The sequence below is a fragment of the Crocodylus porosus genome, unplaced genomic scaffold (assembly GCF_001723895.1).
Source record: "Crocodylus porosus isolate Cpor-Errol unplaced genomic scaffold, CroPor_comp1, whole genome shotgun sequence".
NCBI classification, from domain to species: Eukaryota; Metazoa; Chordata; order Crocodylia; family Crocodylidae; genus Crocodylus; species Crocodylus porosus.
Window position 1 is genome coordinate 5,823,511 of NW_017728906.1, and position 26,042 is coordinate 5,849,552.

Below are 26,042 nucleotides of genomic sequence, written 5' to 3' on the forward strand. Positions count from 1 at the left end.
CCAGCCTCCAGCACTGGCTGGGGAACACCTAGAATGAGCTCCCTCTGCTCCCTTTCTCCCCTCCCATTCTGAAACAGGGACAGAGGGGGAGAGAGAAGGGGCCATTGCTGGGGGGAACCAACTGCAGGCTGGGAGCCAGCAGCTAGATTCCTCTCGCCACTGGAACTGTTGTTAGGTACAGGGGATCATTGTAACCCCTGATATTCTCAGTTACAGTGGGGAGCTGCACTTCTGTCTGTGCCCTATAATAATAAAGCATTCCTTAAGGAAGCTAGGGCTTAAAACAATATTTCAACCCCCTTCCCAAAAATCAATATCACCTCTAATTAGAAACATCCTGCCCTCCAAGACACTCCATCCTTGCTTTCACAGAAAGGCCTGAATAAGTAGATGGGCTTAGTGAGCTCATGGCCAATAACACCATGTGAGAGGAGTGTGCCTGACAACACAGCTCCAGAAGTGGAAGTTCTGGATCTGTCTGAAGAATGGGCATGGCATCAGCAACAACATTGGATGCTTTCCTTGTCCCTGACAATGGCCTGATTCATTGACATCAATGACAAGATCCTAATGGCTGTAACAGTGCAGGAACAGGGCCCAAGGGCCAGATTTTAGAAGGCATTTAGGTCCTTATCTTCATCTTTAGGTATCTAAATACCACTCAAAACCAGGCCCCAGGTGCCTAATGCCTGTTCTGTAATGGCCATTTATAGAACTTAGAGTAGAACTTTCAAGATTTTATTCATGGAGGACCACCAAATTGGGTGAGATCTCCTGTTGAGGGCCACATAAAAAATGAATCTGCAGTGCAATACATCTCTGTTCAATAGATGTTACACAATATACCTTACATATATGAAATTACAAGGGGGGATAGGACATAAGCAGCATACTTTCCTTGCTGATAAAACATGCTGAGCCAGTGCACATAACTGAGTATCTCCCAAAGGTTTCAGTTCATTGGTATTCTTTTTGAGTGGGGGTAAAGGGGAAGGGCAGGAATGAAAAAAGAAGGGAATCCATATTCCAACTTACTAAGCCCATGACAAAGGACATCAGTTATGCTTAGCTGTGGATCACGGGATTGCTGCTAAGGTTTGTTGGTCAATTACTACTGAACATTCAAAGGCTATAGCCTCATTGATCAACTCATTCTGCTCATGATGACCACTTTAAAAAGGCCATTTGTGGGTTGCATACTAATACTTTGCAGGCAGCAAGTCACCCACGAGCTTTACTTTGGGAACCCCTGTGTTAAAGCATAGAGGAGAGACTGGCCTTACAGAAGAAAGGCAATATCCTTGTTCTGTTGAAATAACGGCAAAGGGCCAATTTGGGGCAAGGACTTCATCTTAGTAGTAGCAGTTCAACCTTGATTCTTAACTCAGGACTTGGCCTGTCTTCTAAGAGTGCCAGGCTGGTATCTGCAAGAGGTTTTTTTTCCCCCTTTAAGGGTTTTCTAATCCTGCTATGCATGTTGTGCTGTGCTTTTGAATGTTATGTATCCTCAGAGACAAAGTGATATTCTACTCATCTGTCAGCCTGCCTGCCTATTTTCTTATATTGCACCCATCAAAGTGGTATCTGAGTGCCTGAGTGCATTAGCACATGTATGGAGGCAGGACCAGATCAATGCTCAGGCGACAGTAAGGGTCAATGCTATAATAATTCTCCACTGGCAGCCGTTAGCTTCCATTACGTTTTTAAAACTCCTAATCACAAGGTATGCAAGGTATATCCTCTAGTTTGCTAACTTACTGCTGCCTGAGTTTACCCTGTTGATGTTTGCTGAATGATCACCAGCATATAGTATCCTTCCATACTCAACTATAGTTCAGGGAGTGCCCAGTGAATTACCTGTTTTGACCAAACGCATCCTACATGATAGTTTGATATTGCTTTCAAATTTAAATACAAAGCTGTGGCTGCATCTGCAGCTAATGATAGCCCAAATTCAGAGAAGCATCTGAGTCATAGGCACTGAGTACTTGGGGGCCCAAGGGCCCAGACCCTCTTTGGGAAGAAGGTTGTTGGGCCACAGATCTGATGAAAATAATGTAATATTTCTATGTTATTTTATGTTGTGAAAGATGGATTCAGTTATGTTGAGTGTGCTGGATTTAAGGAGACATGCTTAGGAACGATGACTGAGGCCCTGAGCTATTACCAGGGATCTGGGTTTTCTGTTCGCTGCAGAAAAATGTGGATTTTCTCCTTTAAAGGAGAAAAGTGAGGGAAACCATGGGTTTCCCCTGCAGGCTGGCAGCGTTCCATCCCACATGGGGCTGCTTGTGGGTGGGAGGTGCAGGGAGGGTAATTGGAGTTAGGGGGCAACAGTGGATAGTAGCTCCCACAGCTGCCTACAGGTAAGTCTAAGGGGGCAGGGGAGGGGCCCAGGTGATGCACTGGGGCAGTGATGGGGGACAGGTGACATGGCAGAGAAGGGTGGGGACGTCAAGGTAATATGGTAGGGGGACACATTCCCTCCAAGATTTCTCTGCCCACAGCAGGGCACAGGGCTGCAGCTGGGGCCGACCAGCTCTGGGCAGGACCTGCCTCAGAAGTCCAGCGAGTGGGATTTGGAGCACGCAGGAGTGCCATACCACCAAGGTGAGTGGCGGTGCTGACTTGTTCCCCTGCTGCTACTGGGTGAGAAGAGGGCAACTCACCTTGACAGGCCAGGGTGGTGCTCCCACCTACACCAGGTCCTGCACACTGGGCCCCAGAGGTGACTCCTGCCTAATGCTGGTCCAGGCTGGCTGCAGGCTCGCACCCTGTTGTGGGCACAGAAATCTTGGGGGGCACATGCCCACCATGTTGCCTATGCCCCCCTGCCATCTCTGTGTTGCCTGTGCCTATGCTCCCCTTTCCCACCTATCCACCCCATTCCCCACACATTGGTGGGTTGGGGACAGGAGCACATATCCACCATCTTAGGCCTCTCCGATGGCAAAAATAAAAGTCAGTGCCTATGATTTGAGCACAGGCTTTTTACTTTGATACTAGCTGATGTCCCTACATACATTCTGTCTGTGTTACAACAGGCCAGAAGTAGCATAAAGGAGTACTCACATCCTTGTACTGGCTGGGGGAAGATGGTCATAGAGATACCCCTGGGGTAGCCTTCCTTTTTGGAAGCCCTAGAATACAGGCTGTTTTGGAAGTGGAGCAGAGATGGACTGAACACACAGCTCTGTAGCCAACAGGACAACTTTAGGGGCTGTTGTAATTAAACTTAACTTCAGCCTAGCTTAGGTCTAAATTATGCTTCTACAGCTTCTGTAGGTACCCAAGATTGAGAGGATACAAGGTTGGCATAGAGGTGCCACAGCATTTTTCCTTTTTTCTTCCCCTCCCCTTGGCCCCCTATACTCTTCCTCCTGTTAGGCAAAGCATGTCATCTCACCTGCTGACTTCAATGGGACTCATCACATTCTTATGCATGTGCTCAAGTTCCTTGTTGAATCATGCCTAAGTAGGTTCCTGTTCACAGAGCATCATTTCAAACCACTATAAAAGCATTTTGAATCAAGACAGAGAAAGCTGAGACCTGTTATACCCCCACAGGGTGGCAGGGCAAAGCTCAACATTAAATATAGGGAGGGTGGCAATGTATTCCACTTGATGCAAATCAGTTTCAGCCCTTGGTTTCTTGGCAAGTTTCAGATAGGAAAAATGAGGGTGCCTTTGCCATCCCAGGAGAGAAAAATCATTATAAAGAGTTAATCCTTTTTTTATCACAAAAGAATCCAACTAAGCCAGAGCCAACTTAAACTGTGACCTCAAAATCTTGCCCGCCTGTTTTGTGGTCACAGTAGCTAATTTAGTGATTTAGTGGGGTTGGGACAACATCTTTACCTGGCAATGGAAATGTAATTGTGCAAGACAAAATGCATTCTGTAAGCCTGTGGTCTGAGGATCCTCCTCTTTGTATGCATTTGTTTCAGGCAGCTTTGCTGAAGACATGATGCAGCATAATCAGGCTATAGTCATGCACAAGTATGTAGTAATTGGTTACATTATGGAAAAGAATAGTCACAAGGCAAGCAAAACCTAAATATTATCATGAAGAGCACCTGTTACAGACAGCAGAGCTTGTTTTATGGGTGCTCTGATGTCTTGTGCCTTTTTATATAGACAGCATGGCATATCTTTAAATGTCTGTGCCTTAATGGACTACCTTTGCTTCTCACTGCTCCAGGCCATGCATGAAGCAGGAAGCAGCCCAATGTTTTACAAATTGGCAGCCATGGGTGACTGGTGCCACCTTAGTCGGGGTGGGGGCATGTGCCCCTCCCCCCCAGTGACCAGTCATTGACCGGGGGAGGGGGAGGGGAGGGGATCCACCCGTGGTTGATTGTGCCGAAATGGTTGCGGCACTTCATTCAGGCACTCCCACTCCCTGGCCAGTGCTCGCATGGGGGGCACCTGCCACCCCTGTCCATAGTCTAACTGGGGAGTGCGGCCTGTTAGGGAGTGCACCAGTGCTCTCAGGGGGTGCACGTGCACACCCATGCACTCCCTATGTGTCGCCACTGTCTGCAGCTGTGGATTGTTTCTCTTTTCCTGCCCTGGATCTAGTCTCTGCCATGTCAACAGCTCCAGGCTACTCTCCAGACCCTGTCTTTCTGGGTCCCATCTCTGGCTCCTGAACTTGGATCTAATTGGTAGAACTGCTTACCAGTCTCTCCTTACCCTGTCAGATTCACCATTGTGCCTGTGTGTGGGTTCTTGCTGTGTTAAGCTGACATTCTCCGCTGCAGGGTGTTTCCACACAGTTGCATTCTTCTATAAAAGGAGGAAATAGCTGAGGTTGATTCCACTTTAGATCAAACAGACCTAAAATGTCATTTAAGAGGTGACAGGACAATGCATTAGTCAATTGCACCACTGGAGGGTGGAGATGGGGGGTGAGGGTTGAAATGGATAAATTACAGAGGACTTCATGTCCAAGATCCTAGAAAGCACCAGCTGGATTTAGGACATCACCATCCATTTTGCCTCATTAGATTTAAGACAACAAGGTCAGCTACGTTAAATTTAATCACCTCCTCCACAAGGCTTCCCAGAATGTATGATAAATATGTTGGCCTATTTTTCATGCTATCTTTTAGATAATATGTCACCCACCGCTTGAAAAATGCATTGTTTTATTTTAAATGTCCACTTACTGTTTTCAAGCCAGTTATGGAATATCATTATCATTTAATTAATGATGATAAGCCAAAGTAACTGTAGGCTTTCACCCTCCCTCCCAGCTTAAAAGCCCACTGAAACAGAATGTACATGTTCCAGAAACTCAGTACTGTATTTGGGCCACTTCTCTTGATTGGAAACAGAAAACAACCCGATTAGCTTCAACCTAGATCAGGCAAAATCCCCGCAAAAAGACTTTTGTCTGCTGCAGGTACAGTGCCTGGGTCATCAACAGAGAGCATGGCAATTATTTTGTTCATAGGCCATGAACAGCATTCAAAATGTCAAGCTAACGGTCTACCTAAGCTTAATACCACATCAGACAAGCATAGGAAAGGCATGCAATTTCTGTAGCCAACAGCACATGAGTTAGCATGACTGGTAATTTACGCCCCGGTCTGAATAGCAAGACCTATTTATAGCAAGGTTGATTGGGGGCAAACTTTAGGGCAATGCTCTCACTCATACCTCTGGAAATATAGTAAGATACCTCCATTATTCTGTCACCACACCCAAGCCTCTGGACACTACCATAATAAAAATAATACCTATTGCAATACTATCCAGCTCATCCCCCTCATGCTTTTTTTGCTATGGCATGTTATAGGGGTTCTTGGTGTTTTGGATACTGTACCTTGTGCTTGTGCTTGAGGGTTTGAAGAGGTGAGTTGAGGGATTCCTTGGGTCAATAATGGCTAGCAAACGTGGAGGGTTGGCAGGGGGACCTTCCAGTCCTATGTTCCCAAGTGATTTAACATGGCATAAGGGACTCTGGAATGGTGCCCAAACATCTATGCCAGCCTACAGTTGCTTAAGTAGAGACATAAACCTGAGTTTCCTGTATTTGTATGCCCAGTACTAATCACTGCATGTGATATATACATTACAGACAGAAAATGTGCACCTTGTGGATGTGCAACTGCATGCAAAAAAGGTCAGAAAATAAGGACCTGTGTGTGCAGACTGATAATACTTATCTAAATACAAAATCATTAAAAAGACAGGGCCAAATCCTGCTGATCCCACTTCAGCAAAACTTCAGCTGATCTGAATGGACAGTTTGCCAAGGTGAATACTACAGGTCTGAGAGCCAGATGCAATCCTTGTTTAGAGCCATGGGAGGACTGTCACTTACCTCCAAAGGTCTTTGGGCTTTCACATGAAAAAGCAGGGGAATAGAGGAGCAAATTCAACACTCGGGTAGGCCTGCATTTCTTTCCCAGTGCTCCCAAGGAGCTGTGCCCTCAAGCATGAACAGCTTCTCTTGCTGATAAGTAGTAGTGAGGTTAAGAGGGGAGCACCAGAGGTACCAGCCTTGGACGCCAACTTAAGGGGGCGCAAAAATAGCAGGTGCTACAACACTAACGTTGCTGCTGCCACTGGCAGCTCTGCTACAGCTGTTGCCCCTTGGTCCCTCACTGCCACTCAGGGAACCAAACTTCCCAGTCATTCCTCTGCTTTTAAGTACCCCACAGCTCCCTTAGTGTTTATGCCAAACCCAGAAATGAAGTATTGAAACATGCTTGAGAAAGCTGATTGGGGCTATCCTCAGTATGGCATCACCACCTTATCACCAGGTTTGGTGGGAACAATGAGGCAGTATGTGTATGGAGAGAAGTGTCCTCAGTAGGGAAGATTCAGGGATGTGGGGGACAGGGGAGTGGTGCCAATGCCCCCTTTTTGACAGAGCCTGCAACCTGAAGGGCTGCATCATGTATTTGTGAAACTTAAACACTTCTGTTTTTTAAATTCATGTTGCTAAAGTTTGTTAACATGTCATTAAATCTGACTCTAGCATTCACTTTCTGGGGATGCCCAATATTTCCTTCAGAGCAATGCTCAAAGCCTTGACTGTAATAAGATAGCTTCCCTTTACCTTTTTTCTACCCTTCTTTTTGTTTTTGGGATGGTTGTTGGTTTACTGGCCAGATATCAGTTGCAGACTTAATTTGTGAATTCACTTGCCATGACTGTCCTCCTAAGTAGGGTAATTATGTACACAAAGGCATAAGAGTATTTAAAGAAACCCTGAGAAGAGCCTGTTCAAATTGGGAAGCAAAGCGGCCCCCAAGGATGGAGTATGGGCTGGGGACTCATGCTACAGGGATTCTGTTCATCTCTGTTGACACTGACTCCCTGTGTGATCCCAGGCAAGTCAATTAATATCTCTAGTTTCCTTTGTCTATAAAACACATTAAAAACAGACCTTTAGGAAACACTACCAATAAAAAATTGCTATTTATAAGTGCTAGGCTATATATATAAACCTACCATTGCCCAGACAGATGTTTTCACAAAGGATCTCAGAACAGAAGACAAAACATAATTAAATGTTAAAGAAAGTTTAGCTTATCACAAACTGCAATAAGGGGAATGTCTGTTCATAAACTAGAGAAAAGGGCATGTTAACCAAACTGATTACTTGAATATGCCAGACCTATTTCGTGTTTTAGGCATATTCGGTTTCTTTAAAGGTCTGCACTATGAATCATTCAGTGACACAGGCATTGCTACTCTGGCTCCATGTAACAGACAACTCAATATGCAGATGGTATGATTTTTTTTCCATTGGACTATCAATCCTATTAATATTGCCTATGACCATCAAAAATAATGAATTGCATACACAACTTAGAAAGATGGACTGATTAGGCTGAACATTCAGGCTTTTTCAGATAAAGTTTCCTTAAGAGTTGCTAAGGTCAGGGTTAAGGGTTATTTTATTGAAGTAGCAGGAACAGGCACAAAATGGATAATATCTCTGATGCGATAAGAAAAATGAGCTACTGGATAATGAGAAAATGTTACTTATGTGCAAGGAGCCAAATCCATACATCTAGCTGAGCTATGATCATTCCAGCAAGCAAGACTGAAGGGTGTGCCTCTAAACCACTTTTCAGCTTTTCTGGTCCTGGGGTAGAACTGGCCCAGAGGGTAGTTTCAGCAGTCTACCAGATGCTCTATGTTCTGCTAGCTATAAGAGCTCTCTAGATACCGCTTCAATTACAAGTGAGTGCCAAAATGCAACAGGCTTCAGTAGTACACAAGCATGCAAAATTCAAAGCATGCAACATCAGGCCCTTTTTTCAGCTCACGCCAACAGAAGAAAGAAAAACAGATTGATCAAAGCTTAACTAATTATATTTTTGTATTTGTAACACCATTCCCATCTCTTAAAATATGTAGGATTTCACAATACCTAGGAAATTCAAGCATAAATTTGTAGGCTATGAGATGGAGATATTTATGTACCAGACATGCAGAGGTGCTTAACATGCTCAGTTTCCATTGGCTTGAACTGAACACACAAATAAACAAACACACATTCACAAGCATGTGCGCAGGTGTGCACACACAAACACATGCTGCTACAGCACAATCTTTTAAGAGCAAGAAGAAGAGGAGCAATACCATGAAAGCAAGGGTGTAGGTTGTAGCCGTGTTGGTCTAAGGACATAGAATTGCCACTTCACCCATCTTAAAAATGGCCTTCACTCAACAAGGGCAACTCCTGCAGAGAGATAGATAGCACATTTGAAAGAGCCATCCAGATACCATGTGAAGAACTGCTGTGATACAGAAGAAAACCCCCCATGAATCGCACATCGCTGGTTATGACATAGCACCCTTCCCTCGAACCCATATGGAAAATCCTCAAACAACTGCAAGCCATTCTAGAAAGATACCCTATTCTTAAAGAGATCTTCCTAGAACCACCCATTCTAGCCTTCAAACAAGCACTGAACCTCACTAACCTCATCACCAGAAGCAAACTTCTTCAGGCCCAGAACATACCGAATGGTCACAGACCATGCCATGACAAGAAATACAAAACCTGCCGAGAAATCTCTACCACCCCCACAATTACTACACCCCACAACAGAGCCATCAACATCCCTGCACCTTACAGCTGCACCTCCAGAAACGTAATATATCTCATCCAATGCACAAAATGCCCTGATGGAAAATACGTAGGAGAGACCAAACAACAACTGCGTACCAGAATGAACACACACCAGAAATCTATCAAAGACAAAAATACCCAATTACCTGTGGGGGCACATTTTTCACAAGACAACCACTCTCTCTCCAGTCTCTCAGTTCTAATCCTCAAAGGGAACTTACAAAACACTCTTCAGAGACAAGCCCATGAACTTCACTTTATCAACCTCCTGGATACAAAAACTCATGGACTAACTATAGACATATGACACAGTATAACCTGCTTGACATCTGACTCCCAGGTACCTGTCCACTATTTAACTGATACATACATCCCCCTTCTCTCCTCCCACCCCCAGCCTGTCTCTCACCCACTGACTCCTCAATTTACATCTTCACTGACTTCCTATCTTGCATGCAGCCCAGCTCAGCCTCTGGCTTCTTTACTTTTCATTCCATCCAGGAAGAGCATGCACCAACTACAGATACTTCCTCAGCCTGATGAAGGGTTTTTAAACCTGAAAGCTTGCTAATTTTTTTTCCAACTACAGGAGACCCTTGCCATTCATGGGGGATATGTTCTTGTATCCCCCGCGAATGGTGAAATCCGCAAATAAGGCATCGCGTTCATGAACGTCATCTGCGGGGGGCAGGGGGGGCATGGCTGCTCTGGTGACAGTGGAAGTGTGGCAGCAGTGGAAGGAGCCCAGCAGATGCAAGCATGGAGCTCCCAAGGAGCTCCTTTAAGTGTATTTAAGAAGCAGGTTCGGCATTCATGAATATTTGAAACTGCGAATGCTGAACCCATGAATAGGGAGGGTTTCCTGTATTTATGTTGGTCTAATAAAAGATATTATATTTGCCCAAAGAACCTTGTATACCTATGAAAGCAAGAGGAAAATTTATAAAGATGGAACCAGGCAACCTGCTGATGTAAATCTGTATTGTATTATTGAATCAATGGTGGTATTCTGATTTTCAACAGCTGAACATCTGGTTCCTGCACTAGAATTTGGCTAGGACATTTTGGATATGGCCACTATATTTGTGTCCCGGGATCGTCAATGACCACTGGTAGTCCATGTGAAAGACATCATATTATGTGAAAGACACCATATCAAGGTCTTGTAGATTAGTAGGCACTGACCTTTTTGGCAGGTGTGCCACAAACTAGCCATTCAGCCTCCCCAAATGCCACTCCCAACCCCTTCCTCTGCCCAACCTGATGCTCTGCTTTCTGTTACTTGCTCTGTGCTCCTTGCCTAGTCTCCTGCTTTATACTTTCTGCTTCTTTTCCTGCTTTCTGCTTTTCCTCTTGACCTGATCTCCCACTTGCCTTCTGCTTCCTGTGCAATATGCGGCTGTACCACCTGTCCCCCTGATCAGTTGTGTGTCACAAACTGTGCCACAGGCTGCCCATGCCACAAGTTGGTCAGCTCTGTTGTAGAATATGGATACTCTCCAGCCTCATGCAGAGGTGTTGGTTCTGTACTGATTTTGCAGATAATTTATTCTCTCCTTGAATCACCAAAAAGTAATTCTGGAAGCACTCTAACTTTTCCTTGAATGCCTCCCACCCAGATACTTTTCTACCTCTGCAAAGAACTGATCAATACTTGAACTCTATGGAATGAAGGCATGCTGAGTTTAATTCATGAACAAGAATTCTGCATAAACAACACTTATCAAGAACACTAAAAAATGTATGAAAAAGCTTGTGTTAAGACCTCCCGGGAGTTGCTGAATGGATACTGTAATTTTCTACAAGTGAAGATATTGTACAGTTCACTGATAAGGTATAAGACAGAATTAAGCAGATGCAGAGGCAGGTAGCATAGCCAAGTTCAAAAAAGAACTAGATGAATTCATGGATGATAGCTTTATTAATAGCTAAATAGCTATTAATAGTTAATAGTTAAACAGAACAGTCAAAGGTGTTTCCGCTGGCATCTCTAAAACAGTGGTGGCAGATGCAAGGGAGGGTAGTGAACAAGGCATAGATCACTCTAGATATACCTAGTTCAGAGCACTCCCTCTAAAGAAGGGGTATCAAACATATGATCTGTGGGCTGGAGCTGGCCCATGGAGCTATATAATCTAGCCTGTGGGTTGCTAGAACACTCCTATGTGCCAGCCCTGGCCTGCACACTGCAAGAAGCATGCAAGCTGGACTGAGCCCTATCTACACTGCAGATAGCACATGGTGTGTGAAACAGGCCATATTTGATTCAGACTCGGATTTGGCCTGAATAGTTTCATAGTTTCTTAGTTTCTAGGGTCGGAAGGGACCTGAGCAGATCATCGAGTCCGACCCCCTGCCATGGCAGGAAAGAGTACTGGGGTCAAATGACCCCAGCAAGGTGTACATCTAGCCTTCTCAGGGACAACTGAAGACAGTGATTCAATTCATTGATTCAGATCACTGTCCCCAGTTTGATTTGGCCAAATCTGAATCTGAAGATTCAATGCTGATTTGGAGAATTTTTTTCTACATACCTTGAGGTACCAGGCAAGGCTTGTGAATGCTATGACGGTGAGGCAGATGGAGCATCCCACAGGAGCATGGGGTGGGGCCCCCATGCCCTCCAGGTTCAGCAATTGGCCATGGGGGGACCCTGAGTGCTCCCCCCAGACCCAGGAGGTACCAGTTGCCAAGCCAGGGGCCTTTGGCGGGGGAGGAGCGGGGGGCAGGAGCCCAGCGTGCTCCTTGGTGTACCTGGAATTGGATTGGAAGTGTTTCTGGTCCATTTCTGGGTTTGCTGCCAAGCATGTGGGGGGCCATCCCGCACTCCTGTGGGATGCCCTATCTGCCCCACCATCTCAGTATTCATGAGCCGCCTGTTACCTTGAGGTATGTAGAAAAAAACATTTAAAGCTGTGTCTATGTTTGAATCATTGAATCTTTCCAAATCTCTCTGAATTGATTTGGAGGGTTTCTATTTGATTCAGAGAGATTAAAGGGTCTCTTAATTCGACTTGGAGTCGGAGATTCAGCCACCGAATCAGGCCGAATCTCCACTGAATGAAATTAATGAAGCTCTGGGTTTTATGGAAATTCATAACATTCCCAAATGGCGCTATCCAAAATACATAGATACATTTTATATGTGGGGAATCAGTCTAAGGTAGAGAAGAATTAAAATTTGGAATTACAAAAATGGCTATTGAAAACATAAAAAGAACCAAAGAAATATATATACTTATTGCATGATGAAGCCTATTAAGGTTTTCATAGCTGCATAAGGTTGTTTGGTCCACGTTAAATTCTCACAAATCAAGAAAAGGACTGTTCAATGGACTGTTACCAGTTTAATAAACATATTTGCAGTGATAGACCACAATTCTGATCTGCTCAATAATCAAATATCAATACTGTTCAATGGCTGAAGTGAAATGACTTAGTAGGCTCAGTTCATTTCTTGGTCAGCATGTATCCACATCACTAAGCAATCACAATTTGACTCTAAATTCCTAAAATCTTTGTCTTTCTTCAGAGATGTCATTGGCAGACAAAGTGCTTTGGGTGAATCTGATATCTTTTATTAGGCCAACTTAAATAGTTGGAAAAATTTTTTATTAGCAAGCTTTTGGGTTTAAAAACCATTCGTCAGGCTGAGGAAGCATCTGCAGTTGGTGTGTGCTCTTCCTGGATGGAATGTCATTCTATTGGGGTTTTAAACCTAAAAGCTAGCTAAGATTTTTTTTCCAGCTATTTAAGTTGGTCTAATAAAATATCTCAGATTCGTCCAAAGAACCTTGTCTGCCTATGTCCTTAGACCAACATGGCTACAACCAACACCCCTGAAGAGATGACACGTATTGTATTGTAAGAAATCACTGCCGCCAGTATGGAGGAACTGAACAATGTTAATGGAGACTACTTCTGTTTTCCTTATTTCAAAATTAAGTTTGCTTTAGGCTCTGTTAGTGCAGGTCTTATTTTTTATGGATTCAAACAGAATATGTATGATTGTAACTCCTCAACATGGTTGTCCACAATCTCAGCAGGGAGACCTAGGAACACAGAAACAGGATCACATTCTCATGGGGAAAGGTAGGCACTTGAAGAATGGAATAGATATACCGACACAATGCCATGGAGTTCAGATTCACTATTGTGCCTTTGCAAGGTCCACTGGGGGACTGGGGTGGTGCAGCATTCATTTAACGTTCTCTAGTACTAGGTGCTTCCATGTAGCTTCCTTCTTTTATAGGAGAGGTGAACAGTTAAGGCTAATATTATTTTAGACCAAGCAGACCTAACATGGTATTTGAAAGGTGATGGGCAGCACTGCAACACTGGTAGGGTCAATGCTGTAACTGTTCTATGGATAAATAACGCTCTAGATTTCAAAGCCAGATGTAGAGCCATTCACTAGCATTTAATTCACTTCATGAATGAAATGTTTATCCAGATCATTTAGTTCTTCAAAAGTGAGGAGCCAGTCTCTGCATCTCACAATAACACAAGAAGTTTTACTGAAATCAATGGGAAGAGCCTCAGCTGGCATTGAAAATGTATTGTCATGAGAACCTAGGCTAAAGAGACCACTCCACTGTATCAGGCAAGGTAGATTTGACCCTGGGGAGGTGACCTTAGCAATACAACATCCTTTTTTTAACCAAAATAAAAATACTTGAACACTTTTTGAGAATGTGAACTACCACTCATTTTTCACTTTGTTGTTCACTTCAACTATTTCTTTGCACTTTGCAGGGAGAAAAGGACATAGAAAATGACACTAAATTTCCTTTCCTGTGTGAAAGGCAAGCTTGCTAGAAGCCTGTTAAGCTGGGTGGGATGGTACAAGTAACTTTGTGCTTAATTTAAAAACTCTGCTGGTGATTCTGCACCAAACTTAGAGCCGTTCAAAAGGAAATCTGTTCATGTGCATTTATATATAGAAAAATTACAGTGTTTTCTGTTCTCTCTGCTTCCTTGACACTGTCTTCACAAACTAAATACCATGGTCATTCCCTATTGTGTCTCTAATTCCTTTACTTTCTGTTTTTTAGGAGAAGTTTGCCTTTTAATAGGATCTATTTTTTTTTAGTTAAAATTTTCAAAGGGTCTTGCTGTGCAGTGCTTTTCTCTGTTGACATGCTTGTAGGGGGCTCTTGGCTTTCATTTAACATTCCAGCTGGGTTCCTAGGGCATCAGTTTAACTGTAAATCCCTCAGGAACAACAAATAATTCTTTCTGTAATCACTTTAATATTTTTTGTGGGCTCCCTTACTTTCAGCCGAGAAGGCATACGTAACAACCACCAATAGCTAACTGAGAGTGACTCCTTTCCTCCCTCAGATTTGAACACGGAAAGTACAAAAAACAGACTTTGCTTCAGAGGTGAGGAAAAAAATAATAACTGGAGTAACTGTCAGTCCCTTGTTGCCAAAATACAGGACACCCAAGCCGAAGCTCAATGAAAATAAACAGACCATTTAAAAAAGAAGGTGAAAAGTGAAGTGAAGTTCTGCTGCATGAAGAAAAACATGCCTGCATGACTTATAGGTGCTCATGAAAACACTCCTCCCAGTATTTAAATCCATCTGTGTTGAGGAAAGCAGATAACCACTTAGTTGAAGTTAAGTATAAGTTTAACTGTTGTTAATAGGGACTGCTTCCAGATTTGGGTCCTGATAAATGTCAAGATATCAATCAGTTTCCCAGTATTCAAGCTATCATTATCAAATATAAGCTCCATTCAGTTTTTTAAGGATGGATGCCACATTCTCCAATAGCCAGACTTGGGGACAGGGTCTAATTTAACATGTGCGCTCTCTGCTTTATTCTTTTCTTTTGATCAGTTAGTATTAAACAACTGGCCTTTGGGCTGGTTCTGGCCCATGGAACCACGTCACCTGGCCTGCATGGTTCCTTTAGATCGGGGCTATCAAGCTCTGTGGGCAGGATGAGTGTCATGGGGCTGGTTTGTGGGCCAGACTGAGCCAACAGACTGGACCTGAGTGCCAAATGCAGTGTACGGGGGCAGTCCAGTATGGGTCGCACATACAGTGTGCACCCCCGACTGGCCTCATTCAGTGCTCATACCTAAAGTAGCCACATGCAGGGCATGGACTGGCCCCAACCCCATTCCCATCCACCATATGCAGTGTGTGGGGCTAGGGCCAGGGGCAATATGATTGCAGCATGAGGGCCAGTCTGGGGCACGTACTGCATGCAGTGCACTGGTCCAATCTAAGATCCATGGGTAGCACTGCAGTCCAGCTGATAAGGCTCTGTAGGCCTGATCCTGCCCTCAGGCCACATCTTTGACACCACTGCTTTAGACGAACGAAATATATTAAAATTTATACTTAAAATCCTAACTAAAATGTTTAACATGCCTAGGCAGTTTTTAAGGCATATCCACATTGCCTCCAGACCATGCTAAGGAGGGAGACAGTGGCCATGTCTACAAATGCACTTTACTGTGAAATAGATAATTGGCTGTGGAGTAAAGCATCACCATTTACACATGCAGCACTTTTAGGCCATAGTAAACTAATTTTTACTGCCATAAGTACTGTCAGGGACAGTACTATCTTAGATCAGAGTAATTAACTGCAATTAAATACATGTATAAATGCTGACTGCAGGTGTAAATTGCCCCCGGTCAGTCCAGCTGGCAGGAGGGCAGACTTCTGTCTGCTGCTTAGTCACAGGCTTCACACTTTCAGCACCCTTGTGCCCCAGCCAAACCCTCCATCGACCATCACCAGTACCCGGGACCCAGGGCTGAGCAGCCCTGGTGTAAACTGCTCCACCTTGGCTCAAAGTGCTGCTGTCCTAGGCGCATGTGTAGATGCTGTTCTTGGGAGTATTTACTTTGCCTCAAACTGCTCTGAAGTTTATTACTCTAAATTAATTGCATGTGAAGTATGATGTACCTCCTTGTATGTTAAATCCCAATATGGTGAATCCTCCAAATCAGTTGGTAGGACAGAAGAACAAACACCAGGATTCTAGTTTTAGCCAACCCCACCAGCACTGAAGCAATGTTTATATGGCACCAGCTCTGTTGGGCAGGACATGTCTTAAGAATACCTGGCAACCAGCTCCCAATACAGGTCCCAACTTGCTGATGGTCACCACTTTAGAGGTATGCAAAAGAAGAGATTCAAGGATGCCTTGAAGGGCACTCTGAAGAAATGTGATAACATCAATACCTGAGAGACTCAAGCACTGAATTGTCCTCAGTGGCACTGTGATGTACAACAAGTAATTGATCATTTTGAGCAAACTCACATCGCTATGGAGCCAGACAGACAAGAGGGACAAAGAGAAAGGGCTATGATCAAACATTACCAGGTTCCTTTCTCCTGGAACAATTTGTCACATCTGCAACAGAACATGTGGATCACAGATCAGCCTCCTCAGTCACCTATGGACTCACTGATGCCTCCTCTGTTTCCTGGAAGACTGTCATCTTTGTACTGAGGGACTAGCAACAACAAACAATCTTACTCTGACACAATCTCTTGATGAGTTTAATCCATTCTGTTGGCCATTCTAAACCTACAATATGGAAACTAGGATGTTATGGTAAATTCAAATACATATACATGCATGGAGGATGCTCTTTTTTTTAGCATATAAGATTTGATTTTCCATAGCTTTGCAACTTGTAAAGTGATATTCAGTTCTGCCGTGTAGCTGCTAAACGTTAATGTTCTGACTTCATGTCATTTTATACCCATTATATATCACTCTGGAAGTTGTAAATCACTGAAAGAGGTGCAGGGCAGGGAAAAAAATCACGGGCCTTGATCTTATGTATCCCAAAGTAAATACATTAGCTTCTGTAGAGTGACTTCTGACTTGCATGCAGGTAAGTGAGAAGAGAATAAGATAGTCATGCTTTTTTGAGCATTGTAGACCTAGTTACTTGCCTGAACCTGTCATTACATCAGTGCATAAGTAGAATAAAAGGTTACTGTTCTGATTTGATAAACCAGATACCTAGCCAGTGTGAAAGTATACAGCCCCAGTGATGTCAATGGACCTGAACTGATTTCCTTGTATTGAAAAGCTAGCTATGTTTCAGCCCTTTAAGCATTGGTGTAATAGGCTACACTGGCAGAGATTCAGGCCCCCAAGCCTAGATAAGAACACAGAACTAGCAGGGACCTGCTTTGGTCAACAGGTCTAGTCCTGCTAGCACGATGCCATGTTATCCCTTCATTATATTATCAATCTCCATCTCAATAATAGTATGTTTCTGTCCACACTGGAAGCCTGTTTTAGAGCTCCACTCCTCTGATGGTTTCTTTCATTCCATTCTACGTTTATTCATGGTCAACTGATACTCATCTGTTTTGGTGCCAGCTTTACCTTTCAACTTAAATAGCTTCTCTCTCTTGGGTTAAACAAGCCAATTTTTTTTAACCCCCACTGTAAGACAGGCTCTCAATTCCCCTAAGTATCTTAGTAGCTCTTTTCTTCATCTTATCCTATTTGCATTCCTGTTTCTTAAACATAAGTGACCTCTAGTTAGCACTGCGGATGAGGTCTTAGATTCAAATGTGGACCATCTTCAGGAAGTACCTAGGTTTGCTTCTGCTCTGTCAACCTGCTGTTATTTTTTTTAAAAGTCCCTGTATCTTCTAATTCTATTTAAAGAGAAACTAACAACTAGCCATTAATTTACTGGAAATTGAAAATCCTGTAGAATTTACATTTGCTGTATCATGGCACCTTGAATTAGATTTTCTACTGCTGTAATCATGAGAGATTAGTAGAGCTTCACCAATTTATAACAGGTTGAAGATATGGCTTCTTACCTTTACCATGGTAATATTGCAAGTGTGGATCCTAAGGCTGGTTTCATATATGTGAGCTGCATACAGAGCCCAGTGAGATCATATTAGGACAATAATTTCTGAGACAGTTTATAGCTGTAAACAGGGCTTGAAAATGATTAACATTGTTTGCATGATTTACTATCCTGACAAAACACAGTTTAGTTGAAAATCATTCAGTCAAAATGGTTATTCGTCACAAGGAGAAGGCTTAATCCACGTTTTTGCAAATCATTCTGATTACAGCCTATTATGGAGAAGCCTAAAGACACTGATCTTTGGCCAGCTATAGAATGGGAAAGTATTTCTAGGGAGAAATACAGGACTTGGGTGTTATTCCACAACATTCAAGTTAATAGGGTATCTGTGTAAAATAAACTGCAGTGTCAGGACCATTGAATGGGAATACCTCAGGTAGAAAGGTAAAGTTTATTACTGTAGCAGGTCTGGGTCTGATATTTTAGGGATCCCACTGCATAAGCAACTGTGAGATCAAGTGTTTGAGTATAAGTGGCTGCATCTACACAAGACACTGACTGTGCAGTAGCTCGTTACTACAGCACAGTAGTGTCGTGTGGCACAAAGCGTGATTCAACACTACTGTGCAGTAGTAATGAGTTAGTGCGCAGTCAGCATCACTTAAATGCCATTTGGTGATGTAACTCCAGTTACTGCACAATCATTTAGTACTTGAATACGCAAGTACTTGTACAAGTACTAAATAAATGTGCAGTAACAACTGCATAGTCAGTGTCTTGTGTAGACATGGACAGAGAGTAAGAAAAAAATCTCTATCAAGTTGAAGAAAATACCTGCAATATTAGATAAAATGCTCACAATTCATCCCAAATTCTGTAATTGATGGTCACATTTGTTTTCCCTTGTCACAATTTGTTGAACAGGTATGAGAGGGGGGAAACTGCTTAACATTGTGAGACACTGGTTGAATCAGTCATATTGTGAATCAGATTAAAAATCACCTTTTCCAACAATTCTCTAGGCTACATTTGTTTGCCTATACTCCCAGATACAACCCTGTCACACCTGTTCACCTGCTTATTCAGGAGAGAGCTGGCAATACCTGTCCTGATTCAATTTGAGGAAGGCAAAGCACCGCATGCACCCTAAGCAGGAAAGCTCCATTACCAGTAACTACATTCTCTGCATCATACTAAGCTTTTGCTCTGAACACCTTACAAGAAGATAAGGAGAAGTAATAGGAAGCATCTCAGTAAGTGGTCACCAATCTCTATGGTTTTTCCCTCTCCAGGTGTGTGTTTATGGGGAGGAAAAGAGAGCTTGACATTTAAGTTTATGCATAAAGTTTAGACAGTTTAAGTCTATAGATGATTCCAGGTGACAAAGTTGCTTGGCTGGATCAAGACTCATGGGGTTGTTCACCTCCACAGCAACATGACTCAGAGTGAAGCAAAGGACCCCTTTGGGTTGTGAGTGTAAAAGGAGAGTTGTGGCTGCAGTTTTTGTGGGGAATTTAGGTGCAAATGAATTGGTTATTCCATCCCAATTCTCCAGTATGGTTTATACTAGATGTGCACAAATTCAGACAGGCAGTCCTTTGGATAAAGGACAGCACTCAAGGTGTGTGCTTCACAACAACTTTGTACATCTGTCTGTCTTTGCAAACTGTGGCTGGCAGAACACTTCAAACAGTGAACTGCTGGTCTTGTCACTGTTGTTTTGGGGAACTTAAAGAGCACCAAAAGGGAAATAAAAAACCTCAGCTGACCATACATGTAAAAATAGACACAAGTGTGTCTAAAGGGAAATAAGAATTTAATTTGCAGATGTAAAATGCTCTCAAAAAGCTCTCACTCCAGTGCCACAGACATTGTGGCTTTACAGTACTCAACAGGGCACTGCTAACGTCAGTAAACAAAGTGATGCTTGGCAATTCTTAACAAGCTCTTCTATGGTGCTGAGGGCCCTATTCACTGGCTGATAATCTGCTTTGCTGCTTTGCCTCTTCCCCACTGCCTTATATCTCCTTGAATCCAAAAATCCTGAGTTACTTTCAAGACCCTGGCCGATGGGCTTGGTAAAGGAAATCCTACCTATCATTCATAGGCATGCTACCTCCTAGACACAGTAATCCTCTGCAGAAAAAAGACAGGACAGGGAGGCATTCTTTCAGAAATACATCTCCAGAGTGCTACAACACGGACGTGGAATACCACAGTCTTTTCTCTTGCAGTAATTTGGCATGTGTTTTAGAGCAGCATCAGAGCTGCTCTACATTTCATCAGCCACTAATGTCAACGTCAGCCATAAACCCAGTTAGGGAAGAAGTGTGATGTCAGTTGCTGTTAACCACTTCCCTTTTTATTGAACTTTTGGAAATTATAGCTCAGCTCAATGAAGCTAAACATAATCCACAAAAGGGAAGAATCATTTCAGAGGCACAGAGAACATGGGGGAACAGGGGGAGGAGAGGAATGTGGAAGAGGAAACCTGCAGAACACCAAGGGAAGAAAAGGAGAAGGAGCTACCAAAGAAGTGGGTAGGGCCTGTCAAGTAGGCCAGGGAGAAGAGTCAGAGTTTAGAAGAAGAGGGGTATGGCCAGGAGCACTGAAAGTGGCAGAAAGGTCCAGGTAATGAGTGACCTTAGAACAGGATCATATAAAAGGAGCTACTTAGTGCCTGGCTCCAGTGATCAGAGGGCATACCATAGCAGACAGCCATAAAGGGGCTGAAATACAAGTTTTCCAATTATTACTTATAATTTAGGTGCCATTGTCACTCCCTTCCCAATCTGGAAAAAAAAAAAAGGCTTTAAGCAGTAATTAGGTGTTTCTCTACTCCCTTCTTGAATTGCAGCTCCTCTTCCAGGCCCATCTGACTTCTGAGTCTTGACATAGGATTTTTTATTTAAATCTGAAACTGAAAGTCCGCTGACCAGCAGCATGACTAAAATAGGTTCCTCTTTCATCTGAAGGTCTTGAACTATTCTGTAAGAAACAGAAACAGCTCATGCTGGAAAGTTCAGACTAAAGCAAAACAAATGAAGGTAAGGAGAAATGGAGAGAATTCACTTGATGACAGGCTGTAATGACACAATTATAGGAAATGGTTAGGAATATCATGGGCAAACCCCACAGGGTAGGCAGTGGTAAAGGCAGTTTCCTAGTGTTGGTATCACAGAGAGTAAAGCCTAAAAGCCTATGCAATCTCAGAAATAGTTACGGGATGACCTCAGTCTTGCATGGCACACAAGTTCTCAGAATTAGGAACCCTGGGATTCCTGTACTCCACTTCTTTAACATGCAGACGAAACCCATAAACATTGAGTTTGTTTCATTCCAGGGCTGTTAAAAATGTTCATAATGGAATTTACTCTCCAAGCCTCTCCCCCTGAAAATTTGGGGTTTCCTTCTTTTATTTTGGCTTCTTCAAAAATAAGAAAGCACAGTTTGATTCTGTCCCTCTGCCTCTTCTTCATGTCAGAGCACTCCTATTTTTGAGGCCCAGAGTCGTAGTATCACCTCTGAAAGGAATGCTATGTTTGAGGAAAAACCCACCAAGAGAGAATGCTGGGTTCAGTCAGAGTTTTCAGTTCAGGACTCAACAGGAGAGGAGAGGAACTGGAGGACAGAAAAGCGAAATAACTTAGCCAGGGTCACATAAGGGTGTTATAGCTGGGAAGAGACTCCAAGTCCAACCCATTAGGTCACAGTGCTTTGCGCAGGCATTGAGCACTCCCTATTGATTCTGCTAGGCATAAGTGAAGGGCAAGGCATCCATCTCCATTCCAGTGGCTGTTACTGACCAAACAAAAGGGGTACACTGCATTGTCCAAACATGCTCTGCCGCATCCCACTCTGCTGGGAAATCAACCGGGAAATACCTGTGATTATTCTCTCCTTAATATCAAGAATCCATAAGAATGCTGCACTTATGAAGCCTTCATTTGGGGACGTCTCAGAATCACAGCTGTGAACACTCCTACATCAGGCAAAGAGAGCTCTTTTATTACCAAGTGCATGGGTCTAATTCAATTTTTTGCAACACAATGTTCTCAGGAGTGAGCAAATTTGGTTCAGCTTTCTACAATGTATAATTATAGGCAACATGAGAGTGCATTTGATGGGGGATTTAACAGCATCTCTCTATAAATTACACTATGGGGTTGCGTTATTTCCCATAAGATTTAGGGTTAAAAAGAAAAGAATGGGTCTTAAAAATTGCAACAAAAAGGCAACAGAATGAAAGTCTTTGCTTGGTTTATGGATTCGGCATATGCAGACGTAGAGGATCAAAGGATAGAAATTATGGGAATTGGGGAAGGGGAAAAACAAGGACTGAACTATTTTTTTAATAGGTTTTATTTAATCCTGATGTGGTGCACTGCCTGGATAAAAAAGAATGTTTGTTTCTTTAATGACTATATTCAACAGCGCAGCTGCAAGGAAGAAGGAGTGAGGCTTCTCTAAGACTTCACAATCATGCATCTCATTATAACTTTTTAAAAAAAGAGAAAACCTGAAAAGTTGGCTACACAGCATGCTCTTTGTTATTTTAAGCATTATTAGCAACTAGCTTGGTCCTTCCTGTCAATTCTCATCACATCTATTTTTTTCCACCACAGTCTGACCAGGCTAGATGTTGAGATCAAAACCATCTATATCTCCCTCTGCTTTTACTGGGCAGCCTAACAAGCACTTTCATTAAAAGCTTGAACTATCATGAATGATATTATTTCTATGTAGCCATTTTTAACAAGGAACATAAAATGTATGTGATACATATTTGGAGTGTGTTTGGTCTACCTATAGCAAAGCACAAGGAGGAAGAAAAGCAAGGAAAGCAATAAACAATCACCTATTATTTTTCCTTTCATACCTGAATGGGGTCTGTTTACCTGCTTCAGATACTTGGTGATCTCTATTCCCTTATGCTTCTTAATACCTCGCAGCTTAGAAATGACACTCACATCATTGAAACCATCCATTTTGTTCTCCAAACCATAAATTATTGTTTCATCAGACACGACCCCCCAGTTAGAGCTATTTCAACTTTCTCACCGCATATCTCAAGCCTTTATCAACGCTATCATAAAGGGCAGACACATGTTTTAAGTCTTCCTACTTTTCCCTTTACTTGTTCTGTCTTTTGTGACTTAAACAATCAATCTCTTTCTTTTTTTCATTTTTACTTGAGAATGTCTATTTTTATTTCAACTTCTGTCGGTGTTGTCTCTCTCTAACAACCTGTCAGTAAATAGCACTTTCTGTGTTGACACAGCTCCTTCCTTTTTGATCACAAACCAAAGGTATTAGTGTTACTGAGTGCTATCTTAGAAGCACACAGAGGCCTTGTCACCTCTGAGGTGGTGACTTAGATACAGATAAGCTGTTCCAAGTAAAGTACTGGGGATGCTACTTATGTCCCATCATTTTAGGATAAAACTACTCTCTTCATCTTTTCTCCTCAGTAATATCCTGGCATCTAGTGTTCACTCCCTGGCTAGGAAAACTGTCCCAAACCTCCAAAAACCTGGATATAATAGCATCTCCTTCTTTTTCTCTGTATTCCTTCCACCCTCTTCTCAAACAGATTTCCTTGAGGGCAGGAAGCTGTCACTACTGATTTGGAGAACTGAGCTCCAAGTGTTGTTCCTAAATTTAAAACCCACTTGCAAGACAAGTTGAATCCACTGGCAGATACCAAACTAGACTTTAACAGTACGTGACAACACTCATAGTTTAGCTATAATTCCCCTGACCAGCCCTGACCATGCACATAAAATGATACATTTAGGAATTCCCCAAAGCTTTGAGACCCCCACATGATTCTACCTCTGCTGTTCAAGCTTCAGTTGCATTACTTCATGCTGCTGAGATTCTGAATCATGGAGTTTTGTTTCCTAACCCTTCCCCCGCCCCCCGAACTAAATTGATAGACTGAAGATCAGACTCTGGGTTTGAAAAACCTGATTTCCTCCAATGTGCCTCTCTCCCTGCCAAAGGACCCATTCCTGCTCCCTCTGAAACCAGTGGGAGTTTTCACTGATTTCAGTCACAGCATGACTTAAACATGCAAAACAGCAAATGCAAAAGAGAAAGAAATCTGCAGCTGGCGGTTCAAGCCTGACGTGGCTCACAGATGTAGAATGTTCCAATACTTGTGCTGACTTATTAGCACCCCAGAGCAAGGCCTCTGTCATTAATAATGCTGCACCATCCTCCCTGATCTCAATTTATAGAACAGGCAGTGCAATAACTCTTGAGTTAACTCATTCAGGTGCAGCGTGGTACACTAAAGTCCTTCAAACACAATAAGAATAGTTACACAATAAGAATAGTTATGCTGGATCTGATGAGTATTCTATTGAGCTTAGCATCCTCTCTCCAAGAATAGACACTACTTGATACTTCTGAGAAACGCGAATGGACCACTATAGTCATAAACTTCTTCCTTAGCCCTTCAGTAAGTGGTTGCTTTATGCCAGTGGGTAAAGCATAGAAGCAATGCAGAAACACAATAGAAAGTGAATAAGTAGAAAGTCCGATTTTGCCATCTGTTAGTCAGTGGAAGTCTGGGAACTGTGAATGTTTAAACATATATTTTCATTTTTTGATGCCTCACTCTCTACCCTTTAGACCATAGAGTCACAAAAAGTAGGCATGTGAGGAACCTCAGGAAGTTATCTATTCCAAACCCCTGCTTAAGGCAGCATCATCCCTATCTGAACCATCTTAGGCAAGTGTTTGTTTTCCAGCTCTTAAAACTTAAAAAGATGGGGATTCTACAACCTCTGTAGGTAGCATGTACCACCCTCACAGTGAGAAAGTTTATTATCTAATAGACAGCCTGAATTTCCCTTGCTGCAATTTAAGATGATTGCTTCTTGGCTATCCAACGTGGCTACAAAGGTGTGCTCAACCCCTGGCCCATGGGTCATATTCAGCTTGCAAAGCCATGGCATCTGTCTCAAAGGCATCTCAATGGGCCTGAAAATTTGGCAGTGGGGGAGGGTAGCAGTAATTGCTATTCCCTTGCTGCTTAATTTCAGGACCCGTGGGAAGCCCCACAGGCCACATAACATGCGGGTCAGCACACAAAAGTGGACTGGGGCCTGATCTGGGCTCGCAGAGGCCAACTGGAGACAGTATGGACTTTGATCCTGCAGTCTGGGTCCCCAGGGGGTGACATGGGGCTACAGAAGGTGGCAGTGGTGTGGCGCTCTGGGAAGCTATGCAAGGCTGAAAGAGGCAACACTGGGCTGAAGGAGGCAGCACAAGCCTATGGGAGTTGTGGCCTGAGCATGAGAACCAGAGCATGGCCTGATTCTGGTTCATGGGGCCCAATTCAGTCTTCAGACCAGCCCCAGGCCACGAACGCAGCCCACACCAATGACGGTTTGTGCACCTCTAATCTATCTCCATCCTCTTTATAGCCACACTTGAAGTATTTGAAAATTATCAGTTTTCTCTTGTCTAGACTAAACAATCACAGTTCTTTCAGCCTTTTCTTGTCAGTCATGTTTTCCACACTACTGATAATTTTTGCTGCTCTCTGTTGGACATTTTCCAATTCACCTATGTCCTTCTTGAGGTGTGGTGCCTCCAGCTGAACACAGTGGGTGCCCGTAGATGGGTGGGGAGGCTGCTGTCATGTGCTGTAATTACAGCATGTCGGAGCAGACTCAATCAAGTCTGCTGAAGCATGATAATTAGCTCCACTTCCCATGTATAGGTGTCCTCACACTTCAAAATAGTGGTGGGAGTGTTTTAACTAAAGCTTGTTCAAGGAGCTCTAGTTCTAGTACCCCCGGCATCATTTTGAAGTGTGGGGGCACTGATAAACAAGACACTGTGGGCACTTCAATTAGAGTGGCTCTCAGAGCCCTCTGCTCCCAGAGCACATGTAAAAATGTCCAATGCTCCAGTGGTGCACAGGGCAAAAGGGCCACTTCATTTGACTTGAAAATAACACTTATATTGATACAGCCCAGGATACTATTGGCTTTTTGTTTTTCTTTTTGTCACAGCTCAGCCTTACAAAGAATATTCAGCTTCTGACATCCAGCTATTTCTCTTGTCTTGTTTTGTTGTTATTATTACATTATTAACATTTTCATTACC

At 43.1% G+C, this 26,042-nt stretch overlaps 1 long non-coding RNA gene across 1 annotated transcript; it reads left to right on the forward strand.

The window, feature by feature from the left end:
- Positions 1-9,690: 9,690 nt before the first annotated feature.
- Positions 9,691-25,734, forward strand: LOC109305722. Its single transcript, XR_002099684.1, has 3 exons — positions 9,691-9,773; positions 10,964-10,967; positions 25,724-25,734. It is a non-coding gene; the product is annotated as an uncharacterized LOC109305722 (long non-coding RNA).
- The last annotated feature ends 308 nt before the right edge of the window (positions 25,735-26,042 follow it).